Genomic DNA, 16271 nt, shown 5'->3' with positions numbered 1-16271 from the left:
TCAAAAAATTCCCTTCACGAACCCGATTATAGATGCGCGCACAATGTTTCGCAACTCAAGGACAAACCACGCCGAAGTCGTAGGCCCCACATTTCAATTAACTTTTTTTCGAGCCGCGCAACTTCCCGAATCTGGCACCAATCTCAAACCATATCCCCATGTTAATGTCACTGTTCAGAGCCACCACAGATAAAATGAATAGACTGGAACCCAGCTGATAGCGTGACATAAACCAGGGAAAATATCGGCGATGCGCACTGAGCGCGTTGGTAGCAGCCAGATCAGGCAGCGGCCGTGTTTGTTGCCACAGCGATGCCTAATCGAGAAGGCCGTTTCAGCGAACCCGGACGGAAAGCGAATCGAGTTTTAGAAGCTATCGCTTGCTTCGTTTCAGTTTTTCTATTTGTGCCATTTCTGTGTTTGCGATTGACCGACGATAAAAGCCGTCACCGGGATGTGGGAGGCTTTCGTCCCCGCAGAAACTGACATGAGCATCAAAATCCGTGCCGTTGAGGCTCTTCTGGAGCAGTTTGGCACAATTTTCACCATTTTTGTGCTTTCGGAGCAGCTTGGCGCAGAAAAATGGAATTGTATCAAAAAGGTGCAATATGCGCAGCTGTCTCACCCCTGCACTAAGCAAAACAAGCTCACCCAACACTTTTTGGGTATGGGGATGGTAACCACAACATCACAAGTGTAGCAAGAAATGAGGAGACGGTGAATTGCTTCTTCTGTTTCAATGCAAGGAAATGACCTGAGTTAATACCTAAACTGTTGAAAATTTCATTTCTTTGCAAAGGTGCCAAGCGCAGGTGGCATTTTTAAGTTATATATAGCAGATACTGAGTAGTGATGTGAACTTTTCCACTACAAGGCAATCCAACAGCCTCGTTAACACAACTGAATGCATGTGAACAACTAACTAAAACGTCCTTTAGCCAGAAAATGTGTCTCCATGATTCAACTTGTCTCCGTCCCTGTACAAAGTTATTTTAGCTTCCCTGTCCCAGTTACCTAACTGTAAGGACAACTGTACACCAACACCAGCGTTATCTTGCTCTCTTTTTACTACCGTATTTACACGATTGTAGGTCGACCCTTTTTTTCAAATTTGACAATCCAATGTCGGGGGGTCGACTTAGAATCGAAGTCGAACCGTCTATTGCTAGTAACGGCAAGAGAAACGAGAAATCGGGGATGTTACGAGGTGGGGACAGCTTTGCACCCTCGTTCCCATGGTTATGGTCTACAGTGTGAACCGCATGAGGCGTTTTCTGCTCGCGAAAATGCGCCGCGCTGACACTGCCGCAAATACCACGCGCATGCCGCGAGCTACGGCGGTGGCGGCAACATGGCGGCGTCACCAGCTGCGAAGAGGTGTGCGTAGCTCCAGCGACCGCTTCTAACCGCTCCCCAAGATATCACTGAAGGCACAAACAAAGACGTTTGTGCCGGAAGGGATCTGATAATGTGGTCGAAAACGACACTATAAAGCATTATCCGTGCCGCGAGGGAAAGCGCCAATCAAATATCCGCCATCGTGATAAGCCTAAACATCTCCGGCGCCGCCAGCCGGCAACAGCCACCATGAAGAGCGCGCCTCCCCATTGGGGCAAGTCGCCAGGCTCCTCCCGCTGCCGCGTGCAGTAGAAGCTGCCGCGCGCGGAATCGTCGACACGGACGTGAAAAAGTCGCCCGCACAACGCCGACGCGCACGAATCGCGTGTAAAAACGCGTCAAGAAGCGTTTTATTCGTCTCTAACAAACAAAATGAGTATTAGAGAACCCCTTGATTCAATGCGCTGCGCTAACGTCACCCAAATCGTATCACGTTGTTCAGTACACTTCCGAACGCAGTGGTGGGAGGTTAGTCGCTCAGAAGTAAATCGCGTGCACCGCCGCTTCCGTCAGCCGCCATGTTGTTTGTTTTGGTATCGCGCGGCAGTGGCCGCTGCCGGTTGCTTCAATGGTTGTCATCTCGCAGCGGATGTGTTCTTCCCGCTCAACCCACAGCGCATGGTTATTCTGGGTGCTTATACAAAAGCTTTTCTTTTTTAACATCTACCGCGCATACCGCGAGCGCACGGCTCTTGTGGGAGCATCGATGATGGTAGAGCCGCCGTGTGGGTTGCCGGAAGAGCTTCTCTTTGTGATACAATTTTCTGGGCGGCACTCGCTTTTTTTTTTTTTTTTGAAAGGTGCATTTTTTGGGGGTCGACCTACATTCGAGTCGACTTACAATCGTGTAAATACGGTATTACATCTACAAATCAACAAATCTGTCTGTCAAATGAATACATGACAAAATCAGTCAAGCTGACCTTTGCAAATGATGAATAAATTTTTCTTAATCTTATGCTGGTCTGCATCAAATTTCTTCACTTCTAATTGCACTCACTGAATTTTTGTATTATAAATCAAGAAACCAGTTTTTGTTGCACCAAAAATAAAGCTTTTTTTTTTTTTGTGATAGAATGCCCGTTGGCATAAAAATAACTTATTTACAAATATACATGGGCCCCCGTCTCTCGAAGGAAGTCAAGAAGGGCGCGGTGGTGGGGTCCCCAGAGCCACCGCTGAAGGTCGGGGGGTCTTCCAGGATGGAGGCCTGTGCCTCTCAGGTGTCGCTTTCTGGCTGAGGCCAGTGAAGGACACGTCCATATGAGATGGTCCGCGTCAGCTTGTGCGGCCGGAGCTGTGCAGAAGGGGCAGGTGTCGTCGAACGGGGCATGGTAGCGTGGTGGCCACGCCCGGGTCACAGCAGGTGAAAGCGCCACTCCAACGCGAAGTCTGCGCAGCAAAACCTCTTCCCAGCGAGCAAGTCTACTGGGGAGGTCCGTTCCACACGGGGGGATGAGGGCACGTGTGGCGCGATGCAGATCGTCCTTCCGTTGGAGAAAGTTTTCTATCGGACCGGTTGCTAACATTGGCAGCGGCCGAGGAATATACGTCGGGTGACAAGCCATATCCACTGCAATGTGAGCGGGGAGCGTGTTCCGCCTAACCCACACCAGCCTGAGAGGGCAGGGGTACGTGTCTAGTAGTGTGTGGATGTCCCTTGAAATGCTACAATTGTTCGATACTTGGCGTAAATCCCGTATCGCCGCGGTGGAGTCCGTATAAAGATGTAGGATGGAACCCACGGGGACGCGCTGTAGGGCCGGCGTTAGTGCCTGTAGGCCATCCCGGATGGCTGTGAGCTCCGCCACAGCCTACCTTTTCTTCAATACTCCATAAAACAAGCTGACTGTTTTTTCATTTTTATAGTGTGCCTAAAAAGATGCACACAAAGATTTTGGCCAGCAAACAAAACTAAAAATCTGATGTGGTGGAAGAAGATAATTACTAACTAAAGCAAAAAAATGGCAACTCTGAACAAAAGTAGCTTAATCGCTGGGCAGTGCAAAGGAAACAGCAAAAGCAAAATGTTCACTGGGAAGTCAGCTATGGTGATGCAGCTGGAAGAATATTCAACTGCAATTTCCAAACGCGAAGTTAAGCTTGATTTTTTTCCCTCAAGGCATTGAAATCGTGTAGTTCACTCCTTCAGTGGCAATGATTCGAAGATTTCTGAGAAGCCCAGTTATTTACACTGCCTCTTTAACTCAATTTAGTTAAACTCAAAGGCTAAATTATTTAAATTCTGTACTAACCCGTATGTACTTCATGTGTTTTTGGCCGCCTACAAAGTTAAGGTGTAACGGGATGACTTGGAGAAGCTTCCCGCATGTCCCTCCACTTTTATTCAGGCCTAGTGGATCTAGTACCAGAGATGGCAAAATTACTTCCAAAAAGCAATTAAATTACATTACTCATTACTTTCCTAGAATTTTCTAAAATGTAATTAAATTACATTAGAAATTACAGCGGTCCAAAAGTAATGACATTACATTACTACTACTTTTATAAAGTCATGAAATTACTTTAAGACGCATGAAAAGGGAATGAAGAGACACGAGAAAGCAGGCAGAGCTCTCATTGAAGCATTGTTTCCTTGGCGTTCGTAGAGTTCCAATGCCCAGATACTTTCTGGGCATTGGAACTCTACTTGTTCAACTTTTCTTGGTCAACTTTTTATGCCATAAGAAAAGCAGACAGCCTATTTTGTAGTCGGAAGTAATTGGGAAAGTAATGAGTAATCTCCATGAAATTAATGGCCTGGAGTAATTTATTACATTACTACATTGACAACACTCAAGAGTAATTCATTAAATTACTCATTGCAGCAGAAAGTAGTTTAATTGCTGTAATTTTATTACTGCCAAGTCTGTCTAGTACCAAGCAGTGTTTTATAAGTGGTAAATTCTCTGGTCCTGAAAGTACACAAACAAAGCAACAACAACAGAGCTTAGTCTCAAGTTCAGAACTGCATAGTGCTTACAGCAGAAGCACATTAAAGGGGTGGTGAAGAGATTTTCTAACAAAGTTGTGTTGTGTGGGTACTGTGGAATTTTAATAAACAATGCATAACCGTTCTGCTGCCTGATATTGGTAAATAGGAAAAAAAAGAATGCAGTTAATGTTTCAATGAGGCTTTCCTCCTCAAATCGTGAAGTGACGTCTGGGTAAGAAGCCAAACACAGTTCCCCCTTGTCTGCATATGTCGGCACAGAGCAGGCTCGCAAAGGGTCATATAAATCTGCACCATAATGAAATTCGCCTTGCAACTGAACGGGAGGTGTCTGATCTCTGATGCGACCGATCAACATGGTCGAACTTTCATATTCACAATGCGAGCGAGTGACGCAGGCAGAGGTAAGCAGGTTGAAAGTAAACTGGGTATCTGTAAACTGTTTACGCTGTTTCGCACGAGTCTAAACTGCAGACGTCTGTCTCATGTAGCCTGTAATGCGAGTTGCACGAACGTGAAACCTCTGACCTGAGGAGATAAATGACCAAAAGCTTAAAATGAGAATTTACTACCTAACACGTTCATCGAAGGAACTTCGAGTAGTGGAAACTTAAAACCAACCCGTCATTTACTCATCAAGCACAAAAATAACTAGCGAGAAGCAGGGACACAGCGCTGAGTCCCACCATCATGCAGTTTGATTAGAATTTATGAAAACACACCTCAGTGCTAGGTTACAAATGTGAAGCGGCCTTTATGCCGCAGTTTTCTCTCACGTGCACTTCTGCGTCGATAAGGTAGTGGGTGAAGTGTCTGACATCAATGCAGGCTAGCCGTAACGTTGGGCTGGCCCGGCGGCCTCAAGTTCAAATCGCACATGGGGCACTTTTTTTTTTGCTCTGACGATTTTTTGCCATTTGATATAAGAGGTACGATTCCAAAGAGAATGCAGCAAAACGTGAACTTCAAGGGACACTGAAGTGAATTTGTCAAGCTCACGATTTTGCTTGCACTGCGTAGACTGGCTCAAATTACCAGACTTTTCATCGTTTATCCGGTTGATAAGTCGTCAATTATTTTATAAAGCGGGAAAGAAGGAAAACTACCATGCACGGTCTGTGGCGGCCGCACCAACTAAAGGCCGTGACGTCGGGAGGAGCTGGCACCGTGATTGGACGATGTCCAAGGTTAGCATTCAAACAACTTTCGGTTTCGGTTCTGCAAAGCAACATGCTTGACATCCGACGGCATTGTTGGATGGGCATCTCGATATCTCAGTAATCGTCGTTCCGTGCTTCTGCCATGTGTCGGCTGTCAAATGCCCAAGATAAACCTCCCAGGACGGCTTGGAATCGCAGCAATCACTAGCCGAGGCCTACGCAGTGGATGAACGCCCTTCCGCGTCACTGCAGACGCTCAAATGTCATGCGCTTTTCCCGCATATTCCGAGCTTCCTCACTCATGCCAGTATCGTAAAAAGCTAGTTCGCACCAGGCCAAGGGTGTGCTGATTCAGGCCTGTGCCCATCTGCCCGCAAGCAGTCGGTGCTTGTGGCAACAGCACGCCAACGAGAACTCGCTAGCGCGTCATTGTCAGTATGCTCACGTTCTGCGAACTCGCTCGTGGAGCAGTGAACGTTACGGCCCAAAAATGGTGAACTCAGTTCAGAAAACATCGGCTGCATACAAAAAAATCTACAAAAAAAAAAAAAAAAAAAACATTTACACTCGGGCATTCGAACTTGTGACTCAAAACAATAATCCTAGCACCGCAGACCACTCGGCCACGAGCCAGCACTGCCGAGGCTGAATATATAAGGTCTATAATGTATAACCGGTTTACACTTTTATTTAGTTTTAGCTTTTCAAGCACTTTATGTCACTATTTGTTGTATAGTGCTCCTGCAATAAGCATCCCCCAAACTTCCACAAAATCTCACGTCTAGCAACTGCATCTCTTTGACGGAAAAGCGTTTGCAGATGCATTGTGCTGCTGACCGCTGTGCTTGTTTGCCTAGCGCAAAAAAGTGCTTCCTGCTCCCTAGTTGTGTGCTGTACAATAAAAGTTTCAGTTGATTTTATTTCCTTAGTACCTATATTGATTTTGCTGACTCTTCTCCCACCTTCAAGTGGCCTTAGATTTTCCTACTAGCGTAAAGTCAGTGAAGCGTCGCATGTGCACTAATGAAGCGCTTGTGTGGAGCGACCCGGACTCGGAGCTTGACACAGTGTACAAACTAACAATGTAAAGAAAGGCACATTCTTCCAGTCACAAAGGTGTCCTGGCTTAGTTTCAACTGAGCGAGCGAATTGCGATGACCCGTCGGCGGCCGGCGGACTAAACGCTGGGCCGACTGACTCGGTCGGAAGGTCAGCGAGCCGTGCAGTAGCGCAGCCAATTTCCAGCTCATCTCCTCCCGACGTCACACGGAAACGCCACAGAAAATGGGCGAGGGTGCAGAGAAGAGGACAGCATTTTCGAATTGATTTTTCTACTAAATATATTCGCGTAAACGCGCTCACAGTGGTCGAAACATGGCCTATGAACTCCGGACTACAATTTGCGCTTGTAATCCCGCAATGTTTACAAATCACTTCAGTGTCCCTTTCAGCAAGGAAACTGGCTACAAATCGTACAAACAGCCAGTAGGTGTGAGTTCTGTTACAATGGTTGCCACACAACAGAAGTGGTCGTGACACCGGTCACGTCAATAGAAAACTGGTTTGGTAATGAATAAAGGGTGCATTATTTTTAAAACACTGGGTTTGCAGTTGTACAGAACAATATACACAAAGAGCATTTAACTTTTGACTGTTTTTATTGCGACGTCACTGCTAGTTGGCAGCGCGATGCGCGCGTGGTCGCTTGCGATGCACCTCAAAACAAGAATTTAGAAGTCTCCAGAAGCAATGAATTGTTAAAATATTTTGGATTTATGTTCTTAGAAGGTCATTCAAGTAGACAGAATTAAGCAAAGACAAATGGATTTTCTCTTTAAGACCCTTTTACATTTCCATGAGCTTCAAATTTGAAGACATCCGATTTGAAACCAAACTTGCCTTTCTTTCACTGTGCCCTAATCCTGCCTTTTCATATACACAGAATCCTGTTAGTGCCCACGCTTTATTTGAACAATGCTGCCTATGAATATTTGCATTAGCTGTGTCTACCAATGAGCGAAAAAGTGGCTTGAAACAACACTTGTAAACACGGCAAAATATTGACAACCATTAAAGGGACTCTGCAACACTCTTTGAGCAGTGCAAGTAAACCTGCGCGACGTTTAGATTACACTGCCAGGAATACCTGAGCCAAATATTACACGTGCACGTGAAGCGGTGAGCGCGCAAATCGATGTGAAAGACGCGGAAAAACGAACCGCTTTCTCTTCAGTTGTCCTCATTATGCAACCCCTGGCATGGCCTAAGGGACGTCACATTGGCCATGGCTGCCCGATCGGCTGTCACTGGTCAACTTCGCGGCTAGATTCTCCCATTTCCGTCGTCGTCATCGCTGTGTACGAACCTCTTCTATGCTTGAACCTGTAGGCACAGTTTTGCCGTTTCTTTTGTGTTTTGAGTGCGCGCGAAGTTTGAGTGATGAGCTCAATACTTCCCTTTCAACGGGACCACTCGACTAAAACCGTTTATTGCTTCAAAAACGCCCTACCAGCCCGAGCGCGCACTTGCGAGCAGGCACCCATGCCTGCTTTTTTGTGGCACCAGACCGGAAATAGGCCCCTCCACGTTGCGGAGAAAAGGAGAAAACTACCCGGCATGTGATATATCGAAGGCCGCCAAAGAGAACGCCGCAAGCCGCCCCCCCTTTCTGGGAGAGAGCGCGCAGCTTTCGTCGCGTTGTACGCGGTCGAGTTGAGAGGGAACGATTATGAGCGATTTCTCATCGCGCGTTGTTTCGTTAATTGCGAACGGATTTTCATAATTCTTGCGGGAGGAGATTTCTGGGACAATAGACTTTATCCCAAAATACATTACTAGTAGTCGATGGCAAGTGTTGCAGGGTCCCTTTAAGAGTGAGTAGCTGACAAGGACTGGCACAGAGTACCAACTATTATGCAATGCAAGAACACAACACATGCACAAAAGAAATGTGATAAGGAAAGTTTCCACTCTTCTTAATAAACATGCTCTTCTGCATACTTCATCTCTCCGGTATACAGGCCTCTTGAAACATTCATATTTTTTCTTATGGGGTAAACCTCCTGCGTTTGCCTCAAATGCGTGTCGCCGCACTAACATTATATTTTTTCTTGCGCACAGGGGTGCTGGACTCCATATCTCCGCCAACCAGTTGAAGTCATGCCTCCACAAAGTTAAGGACCGCTTCGGCGTGCAGATTGTCAGGATAAAAGAATTGCAATTCCTGCAGTCATTTGTGTTAGCGGCAGCGCATATAGTAGTAAAAAAGAGAACCGAAAATGCAAAGAGTAACACTGAAAAGGAGCGGGAAAATAAAAACCGTGAAGTTGTGTCACAGCTTCAAAATATGTCCCACACCATAAAAATGGTAATGAATGACAGGAGTTGAGGTGCGTTTTCAACACCCATCAAGCATGCAGGAATGTGCGTCCGCAGTGTAAGTAAGCAAGATGAAAGGGACCCTACAACTTGCTTTGAGCAGTAAACAACCTACGCGATGTTTCGATTACACTGCGAAGAATACCTCAGCCAAATATTACACATGCACATGAAGCAGCAAGCACGCAAATCCCTGTAAAATACATGGAAATATTACCCGCGCTCTCTTCAATTTTTCTCATTAATTTATGCACCACTGGCACCTCTGAAATTACGTCATTACTGCCATGGCTGTCCTATTTGTTGTTTGTAACGCTCTGCCGCCATCGGCGCTGTGCACCAACCTCTTCTATGCCTGAACCTGTACGAACAGTCTCAGCGTTTTTTTTTGTTTTGAGTGCGCACGAAGTGTGAATGACAAACTCAATACTTCCCTTTAAATCAGATCCCTCCAAAACAAACTTTTATTGCTTCAAAAAGCCTGAGTGCGCGCTTGCACGCAGGTAGCCATGCCTGCTTTTTTGTTGCTCCAGACCGGAGGAAATACACCCCTCCACGTTAAGGAGAAAAGGAGAAAACTCCCCAGCCTGCGATGTATCGAAGGCCCCCTAAGAGAACACCGCGAGCCGTGGCTTGACGCCGTGGGCCCGGGCCAGGCTCGGGCTTGAATTCATAGGCACGGCCGTTAATAGGTCCAACGTGAAGTGTAGAAAAGAGCATCACAATGAATATTCTCGGTTTATTTTTGCACACTTCTTGCTGTTATTTGTACGCATTGTTTTAAAAACGTGTTTTGCTAGGTCTGATGGCCACTATACTGCAATTTTAACGACATTTCTTGTACTGCATCAAGATTTTATATTTTGGTGTATAACATACCAAAGATACAATTACAAGAAATGCCCAAGAGGGGAAGGAATTAATTCAGATATCCTGGAGCTGTGCACCTATGTCTATGTATGTACACGTGTTTTAGATGTCACACCAATCAAAATGCGGCTGCCGTGGCCGGGAATCAAACACACATCCCAGAGAAACACCACCGCTTAACGACCACTGCAGGTGAAGTATTTCAACGCGTGTACATACTCGTTGATTCAAATGCGGATCAAAAAATTTCAGCAATACCAACTTGTGGCCGAGACAACCACGTGAAGTTGCCAAGAGTCTGGTAATCAAAGGTGATGGTGTCTCTCGTCTAAGAATACGAGCTATTATTACGCCGATGTGGCGTGAACTGCTTACAGCAAAAGCTAAACTACGCGCACTTTTAAACCCTTACTTTTTGCGTTCAGTTCATGACGTGCTTGTACAGACTAGACGCTCCGTCTGATCGCCTGGAATATAATACACAAACTTTCTTCAGCGTCAAAGACTGGGCTTGGTCACACATGTGCCGGCCCTCCCTAGGCCAAAAAATAAATCACCGGGCCCGGCCGGGCCTGGGCTTGAGATGGCGGGCTCAGGCCAGGCTCACTTATGAATGCCCAGGCCCAAACCGGGCTCGGGCTAGGTGTTACGGGCCCGGGTCGGGCTCTGGCTTCGCGAAGCGGGCTCGGGCCTTAAAATCAGGCCCGTGCAGTGCTCTAGCAGTGCTCTAGCATTCCTAATTATGTAGCTTATTTGAGCGAAGTTTACGTTAAAAGTTGTGTCAGTATGATTCTAACGAGGCAATCCTTTGAATAAAACAAACTCGTGTTTTCTCTTCATGGCTCCTTTAAACACAAAGCAATCGTACTGTGCTTCATGGCTATGCCAAGGAACCCACCAGTAACTATTAACAGTAGGTATTGTCTAAAGCCTAATAAACTGCGTGTAAATTTCCTTGATTTTAAGATGCAGAAATCCCACAAACCTTGTCAGATTAACAGCAGTGACGCACAGATTTCGGCTACTCTCGTCCACAGCGGTTATGGCAGGATCAGTAGCAGGGAGCTCATGCCAGGCACTAAAAAAAAGAAAAATAATAAAAAAAGCCCCACGTATAATATACCGTACTTTGGAAATGAAAAATGGACAAGCAACCAAAACGAATAGAAAACCAGGCAAGCATATTGAATGCTTGAGCGGGGTCACAAACTGTTACAAAATTGTAAAAACAACTCTTTCTTTAGGGTCTTTGCAGCAGCCATAAATTTTATTGGAATTTGTAAGCACCAGGAAACTAGTCTGTAAACAGGTCCTCTGACACAGGGGTTCCCTCTCACAAGTGTGCAACGTAATGAGAGCATGCTTGTCAATCTTCCTACGAAAACCTGCCTTGAGTTGTTCGCAACACCCAGAAAGTTTCCATAGATGCCACCCATCCCTGTCACAAGTGAAGGCATCACGAACTGACAACCTAAGTTTGTTCAGTGCTTCATGTTCAGACGATATACGAAAATGCTATAAATCAGGGGTTGGCAGCCCGCAGCCCATGGGGCAGTATTATGTGGCCCCCGGCACAATGGTAGACCCTCTTCTCCTCTGTCACTTACTACCTGAAGGCCGACATGGCCGTTTCGACCTCAACTGGCATGAAAGCGCGTCACGTTCGTGCTGAAAATAACCATGATAAGGATTGCTATCCTAGTTTTGTACACTACTTTCAATTTCCCCCCAAAAAATTATTTGCCTGCAAAGCCCCCCTCCCCTCCCAACCAATGTGCCCTCCGGGCGCCCCCGTGTCCGTGGCATTAAACCCGGCTCTCCGCCTGAAAAGCTTGCTGACTCTTGCTATAAACTAATATTCAGCATAAGTTGCAAATTTTTAACCTGTTACTACTTCTTCAATTCGAAGTAAATGAAAATAAGTACGATCTCTCCTTTGCATGCATCACGCAAGCATACAAACCCATTAAACCCCTCGTAATTTCAATGAAGGGCCCATGAAGACTTGCTAGGGTTGAGGCTAGGCGAAGTTGATTCTAAGTTGAAAAAGACGAGACTGCAAAATGGGCGATATACATAAGACGAAGAAATGAGGAAAAACACAAGTGCCACTGTTTGTACTTATTTCTTTGTCTTTTGTGTTGCCTGTTTTGGGCATTTCTTTTCTTTTCACCCAGGACGACAGCCGACATTTTTTTTAAAGACTGGGCAGTAGCTCATGGCTCTCGACAATTATGTTCAATAGAAAACACTGGCGTCATCCCTGAAGGATCTGTGTTTTCTCAGAAGGATCAGGCAGAGCAGGCCACCTTGGATACGTCATGGGAGCCCTGACTTAGGCAGTTTGGGGAGAGGCACACATGGCATCACACTGATGTCGATGTCGAAAGGGAATCTGTCCTTAACTTTTTTGAGCATGCACACATTAAAACTGACTTAAAATATGTTCTACCGAGCAGTTACAGGTTAACCTTCCTCAGGGGTGTCTCCATTTACAACGAAAGCTTTTTATGTAGTCATCTGTGCTTTGAAATTTTGTGCCAGCACTCCTTTAGGGGCAGATTGAAGTTTTCACAATTCCCCACACTATAATGTGGCAAGGGCCCTGTGACACACTGAAAGGCAGCAACAAAAAAATGGGCAGTCAGCAAACTAGATTCCACACCACTAAGATGAAACCAAATCTTTGGAATCGCTGATAAAACCTCGTAGAGCTTTTCAGTGTTTCAAGTGCAAAATGATGTAGCCATGGTGTTCGTTCTTGCGACTCTGAGTAGAAGCAGGCAACTGACAACTGAAGCTCACCTGAACCCTCAGGGAGTTCAGAGGGAAAACCAGGCATGATTTACATGATTTACCAATAATTCTTTCAACTATAAAAGCTGCCACGCAGTTGAAGAGCCATCCAAAGAATGGTGCAACATCCCACCATTTGCAAAACAGCTTTCCTTCATTTTATGCTGCTCTCCTTATGCAGCTGCATTGTAGCTATGTTATCATTAGAAAACATTGTTAATTTTGACATGGAGCCCTAGAAGTTCTGGCAATAAGTCAACAAAACTCTTTTAATATTCAAATATTTTGGTTGTCCCCACACCATCCCTTAATTGAGATTAATACCCTAGTTACACGGCGGCAGTAACCGCAGTTACGTTTAACGATGGTTACTAAATTTTAACCCTGGTTATCACAAACTGCGGTTTTGGCTGTTACATGCGAAATTCCAAGTGTGTTGACAGCGGTCACTTGGTTGTGAGCGCAACAACAAAACTTTTAACCTCACGATAAAATCCAAAGGCCAAGCTGTGTAGACAAAAGAAAATATCGTTAAACAGCTGATTCAGACGCAAACGCGACGCACTCGCGCGCGGCGAAAAAGAGGCTTCCCCAGCAGCTCGCGACCAGCTTGTTCTCGGGTCGGTTCGGTGTTTGGAACTTAGGATCGCGGTGGATATTTGACCGGCGCTATCTCTACAACTACCGGCGCTATCTCTACAATTACAATCCATAGCACAATGTTTAACCACGCTAACGTCCACTTTCTCGCATGCGGAAGTTCTTTCCCGCGATCAGATTGATTTCGAAGAGCGGCGACAAGCTGTTGCTGCCGTGGTCTCGGCCGGTTCGAGCCGCTTTCAGTGCCGTTGATGATGATTTTGGGTTTAATGGCGCAAGGCCGACAAAGGCAAAGAGCGCCATGACAATGATGAAAGAGATTAGAAAGATTTGTAAAGGAGGCACTAGTTTAAAAAGCTTTACTCAGGGGGTTGGTGTATAGGGCCATAATTAAAGCATAGTGAGTATACTAAGATAAATAGTGTATAGGGTCATATTAAAACAGTGAGTGCAAGCACCTAAAGTGTAAAGTCTCAGGTTCCACCACTGTTTTAAAACACATAATGAACACAGGTGAGGTTTGGTCTATATGATATGTATTTTAAAAAGTCTACATCTGCCAGGTAACTAAAAACTTTTTTGTATGGGAACATTGGATGGTCTGATAAAAATAGTGAAGGGTGCAAGGGAATGTTATATGTGTAAGCTTCATTAAAATGACGTTTCCTTTCAGTGATGCACATGTCACACTCAATAAGTATATGAAGGACAGAAAGCTGACCCCCACATCGATGGCACTGTGGCTTGTTTGCGTCTGTTAAACGGTATGTGTGTGTGATGTGTGTGTGGCCAATTTTTAATCTGCATAATGCTACCTCTACAAATCTGTCATGTTTTTCAGCAGGGGGCTTTTCTATTTTGGGCTTAACTATATGTAGTTTATTCTCTACTTCTCTGTCCCATTGCTGCTGCCAGTGGTCCCGCAGCTTCCTTCTTACAAAAGGTTTCAGATCTTGATATGGGACCTCGCTTACGTCTATGCTGCTTCGAAGGGCGGCAGCTGCAGCACTACGGTCAGCAGCTTCATTTCCAGCAATGCCGCAGTGGCCAGGAACCCAGCAGACTGTGACAACGAGTTTCATGCCATAAGCCGAGTAGAGAGCTCTTAAAACACAATTAAAAGTGGGGTTTCTACTGACCTTCAGAGATGAAAGATTTGAGACGACACTCAGAGAGTCTGTGTATATAACTGAGTTCTTAATTTTGTCTTGAAAAATGTGGTTTAAAGCCAGTAGTATACCGTACGCCTCTGCAGTGAATATACTTGTGTTCGTGTTCATCGTTTTGGACACATTAAGTAGGGGGCCATTTGCAGCACAGGATACGGCTGTGGTAGTTTTTGAGGCATCTGTGTAAAATTCAGCTGCCTTGTATTTGTCTTGGAGGAACAGAAAATGCTGAGTGATGACAAAGTTTGGTACATTTTTCTTATGTATTTCTCTAAAGGACATGTCACAGTGAATTGGGAAAGTGTCCCACGGAGCGACCAAATCATAAACTGAGGTACAGTAGACATCAGTGAGAGGAACTTGGAACTCGCTGACGAGGTGTGAAACTGCCAGCGGGAAAGGTGGAGCTATGGATGGTCGGTTTTCAAAGAGATGATCAGTTGTGTTATTTTTCATTATGGTATTCAGAGGGTGTTCCTTCAAAGAAGTCATCTTTGCGGCATACATCAGAGCAGTGTAGGCGCGCTGGTACCCTAGAGACCACTGGTTTGATTCGACATGAAGGGATGGAACAGGACTTGTTCGATATGCCCCTGTGGCCAAGCGAAGCCCCAAGTTGTATACTGGGTCCAACATTTTGAGTGCTGTTTTGGTTGTAGACTGGTATACAATGCAGGCGTAGTCTATTCTTGACCTAACGACACTATTAAGAAGTGCTAGCAGACATTTTGTATCCGTACCCCAGGACTGATGAGATAGTATCTTTAAAATGTTCATTGTTTTCAGGCATTTTACTTTTAGTAATTTAATGTGTGGTATGAATGTGAGCTTGTGGTCGAGCAAAATACCTAGAAACCTGTGTTCCTTTTTCACTGGTGTGGGCTGACCTCCTAACGTGATACAAGGGAGAAGCTGTACACCGCGTATCCTAGAAAAGACAACAACAGCACTTTTATCAGCGTTAAACTTAAAACCATTTCTTTCAGCCCATGTAACCAGCCTGTTGACACTTAATTGGATTTGACGTTCACATATCGACAGATTACAGGATTTAAAGCTAACTTGGATATCGTCAACGTAGGCAGAGTATGAAACAGTCCGAGGCAGCACAGTTTTAAGAGAACTCATTTTAACAATGAACAGTGCACAGCTCAGCACTCCTCCCTGGGGTACGCCATTTTCTTGAACAAATGTTCTAGACAGGGCAGTCCCCACACGAACACGAAATGTGCGATCAGACAAATAGTCTTGAATAACATTGAGTATATTGCCACTAAGGCCAAACGACTGCAAGTCCAATAGAATGCCATATCGCCACGTTCTATCGTAGGCTTTCTCCATATTAAAGAATACAGAGAAGCAGTGCTGTTTATGGACAAAAGCGTCTTTAACATACGATTCAAACGCAACCAGATTGTCTGTAGTTGATCTCCCAGACCTAAACCCTGCCTGATTTTTGTCTAGAACACCATGAAACTCCAGAAAGTAAAAAAGTCGCCGGTTTATCATTTTTTCAAGGAGCTTACACAAACAGCTGGTCAGGGCAATAGGCCTGTAACTAGCAGCAAAGGACGGTTCTTTCCCCTCTTTTAGAAGAGGTACAACGATTGCCTCTTTCCATGCTTTTGGAAAGCGGCCTTTCTGCCATATTTTGTTAAAGAGAGAGAGTATTGTGTAAAGTGTGTCAATGTGTAAGTGCCTGATCATCTCATAGCTGATTCTGTCAGCTCCAGGGGCTGACTTACCACATGTGGACAATGCAGTAATTAGTTCGGGCATCGTAAATGGTGCATTGTATCCTTCATTTGAGCGTTTGTTCACACAAAGGGGCTGGCGCTCAGCTGCTTTCTTGTGCTGTAAGAATGTTTGTGTGTAATGAGAGGAACTGAATACGTTTTCAAAATGTTTGCCGAGAGCATCTGCTTGGTCTTTTATAGTGTTACCGAC

The 16271-nt window shown here is 45.3% G+C and overlaps 1 long non-coding RNA gene across 1 annotated transcript in view; it reads right to left on the bottom strand.

Moving 5' to 3' along the window:
• LOC144177844 (uncharacterized) overlaps window positions 1-16271 on the bottom strand; it is a 50156-nt gene that overhangs the window by 17682 nt on the left and 16203 nt on the right. Inside the window, exon 5 of the long non-coding RNA XR_013323871.1 lies at window positions 10745-10837. This is a non-coding gene — a long non-coding RNA (uncharacterized LOC144177844). The remainder of the gene's footprint in view (window positions 1-10744; window positions 10838-16271) is intronic.

The sequence above is a fragment of the Haemaphysalis longicornis genome, unplaced genomic scaffold (assembly GCF_048455015.1).
Source record: "Haemaphysalis longicornis isolate Haplotype H1 unplaced genomic scaffold, Haemaphysalis longicornis Haplotype H1 scaffold_1, whole genome shotgun sequence".
Lineage (NCBI taxonomy): Eukaryota > Metazoa > Arthropoda > Arachnida > Ixodida > Ixodidae > Haemaphysalis > Haemaphysalis longicornis.
This window is presented reverse-complemented; position numbering and strand designations above follow the sequence as displayed.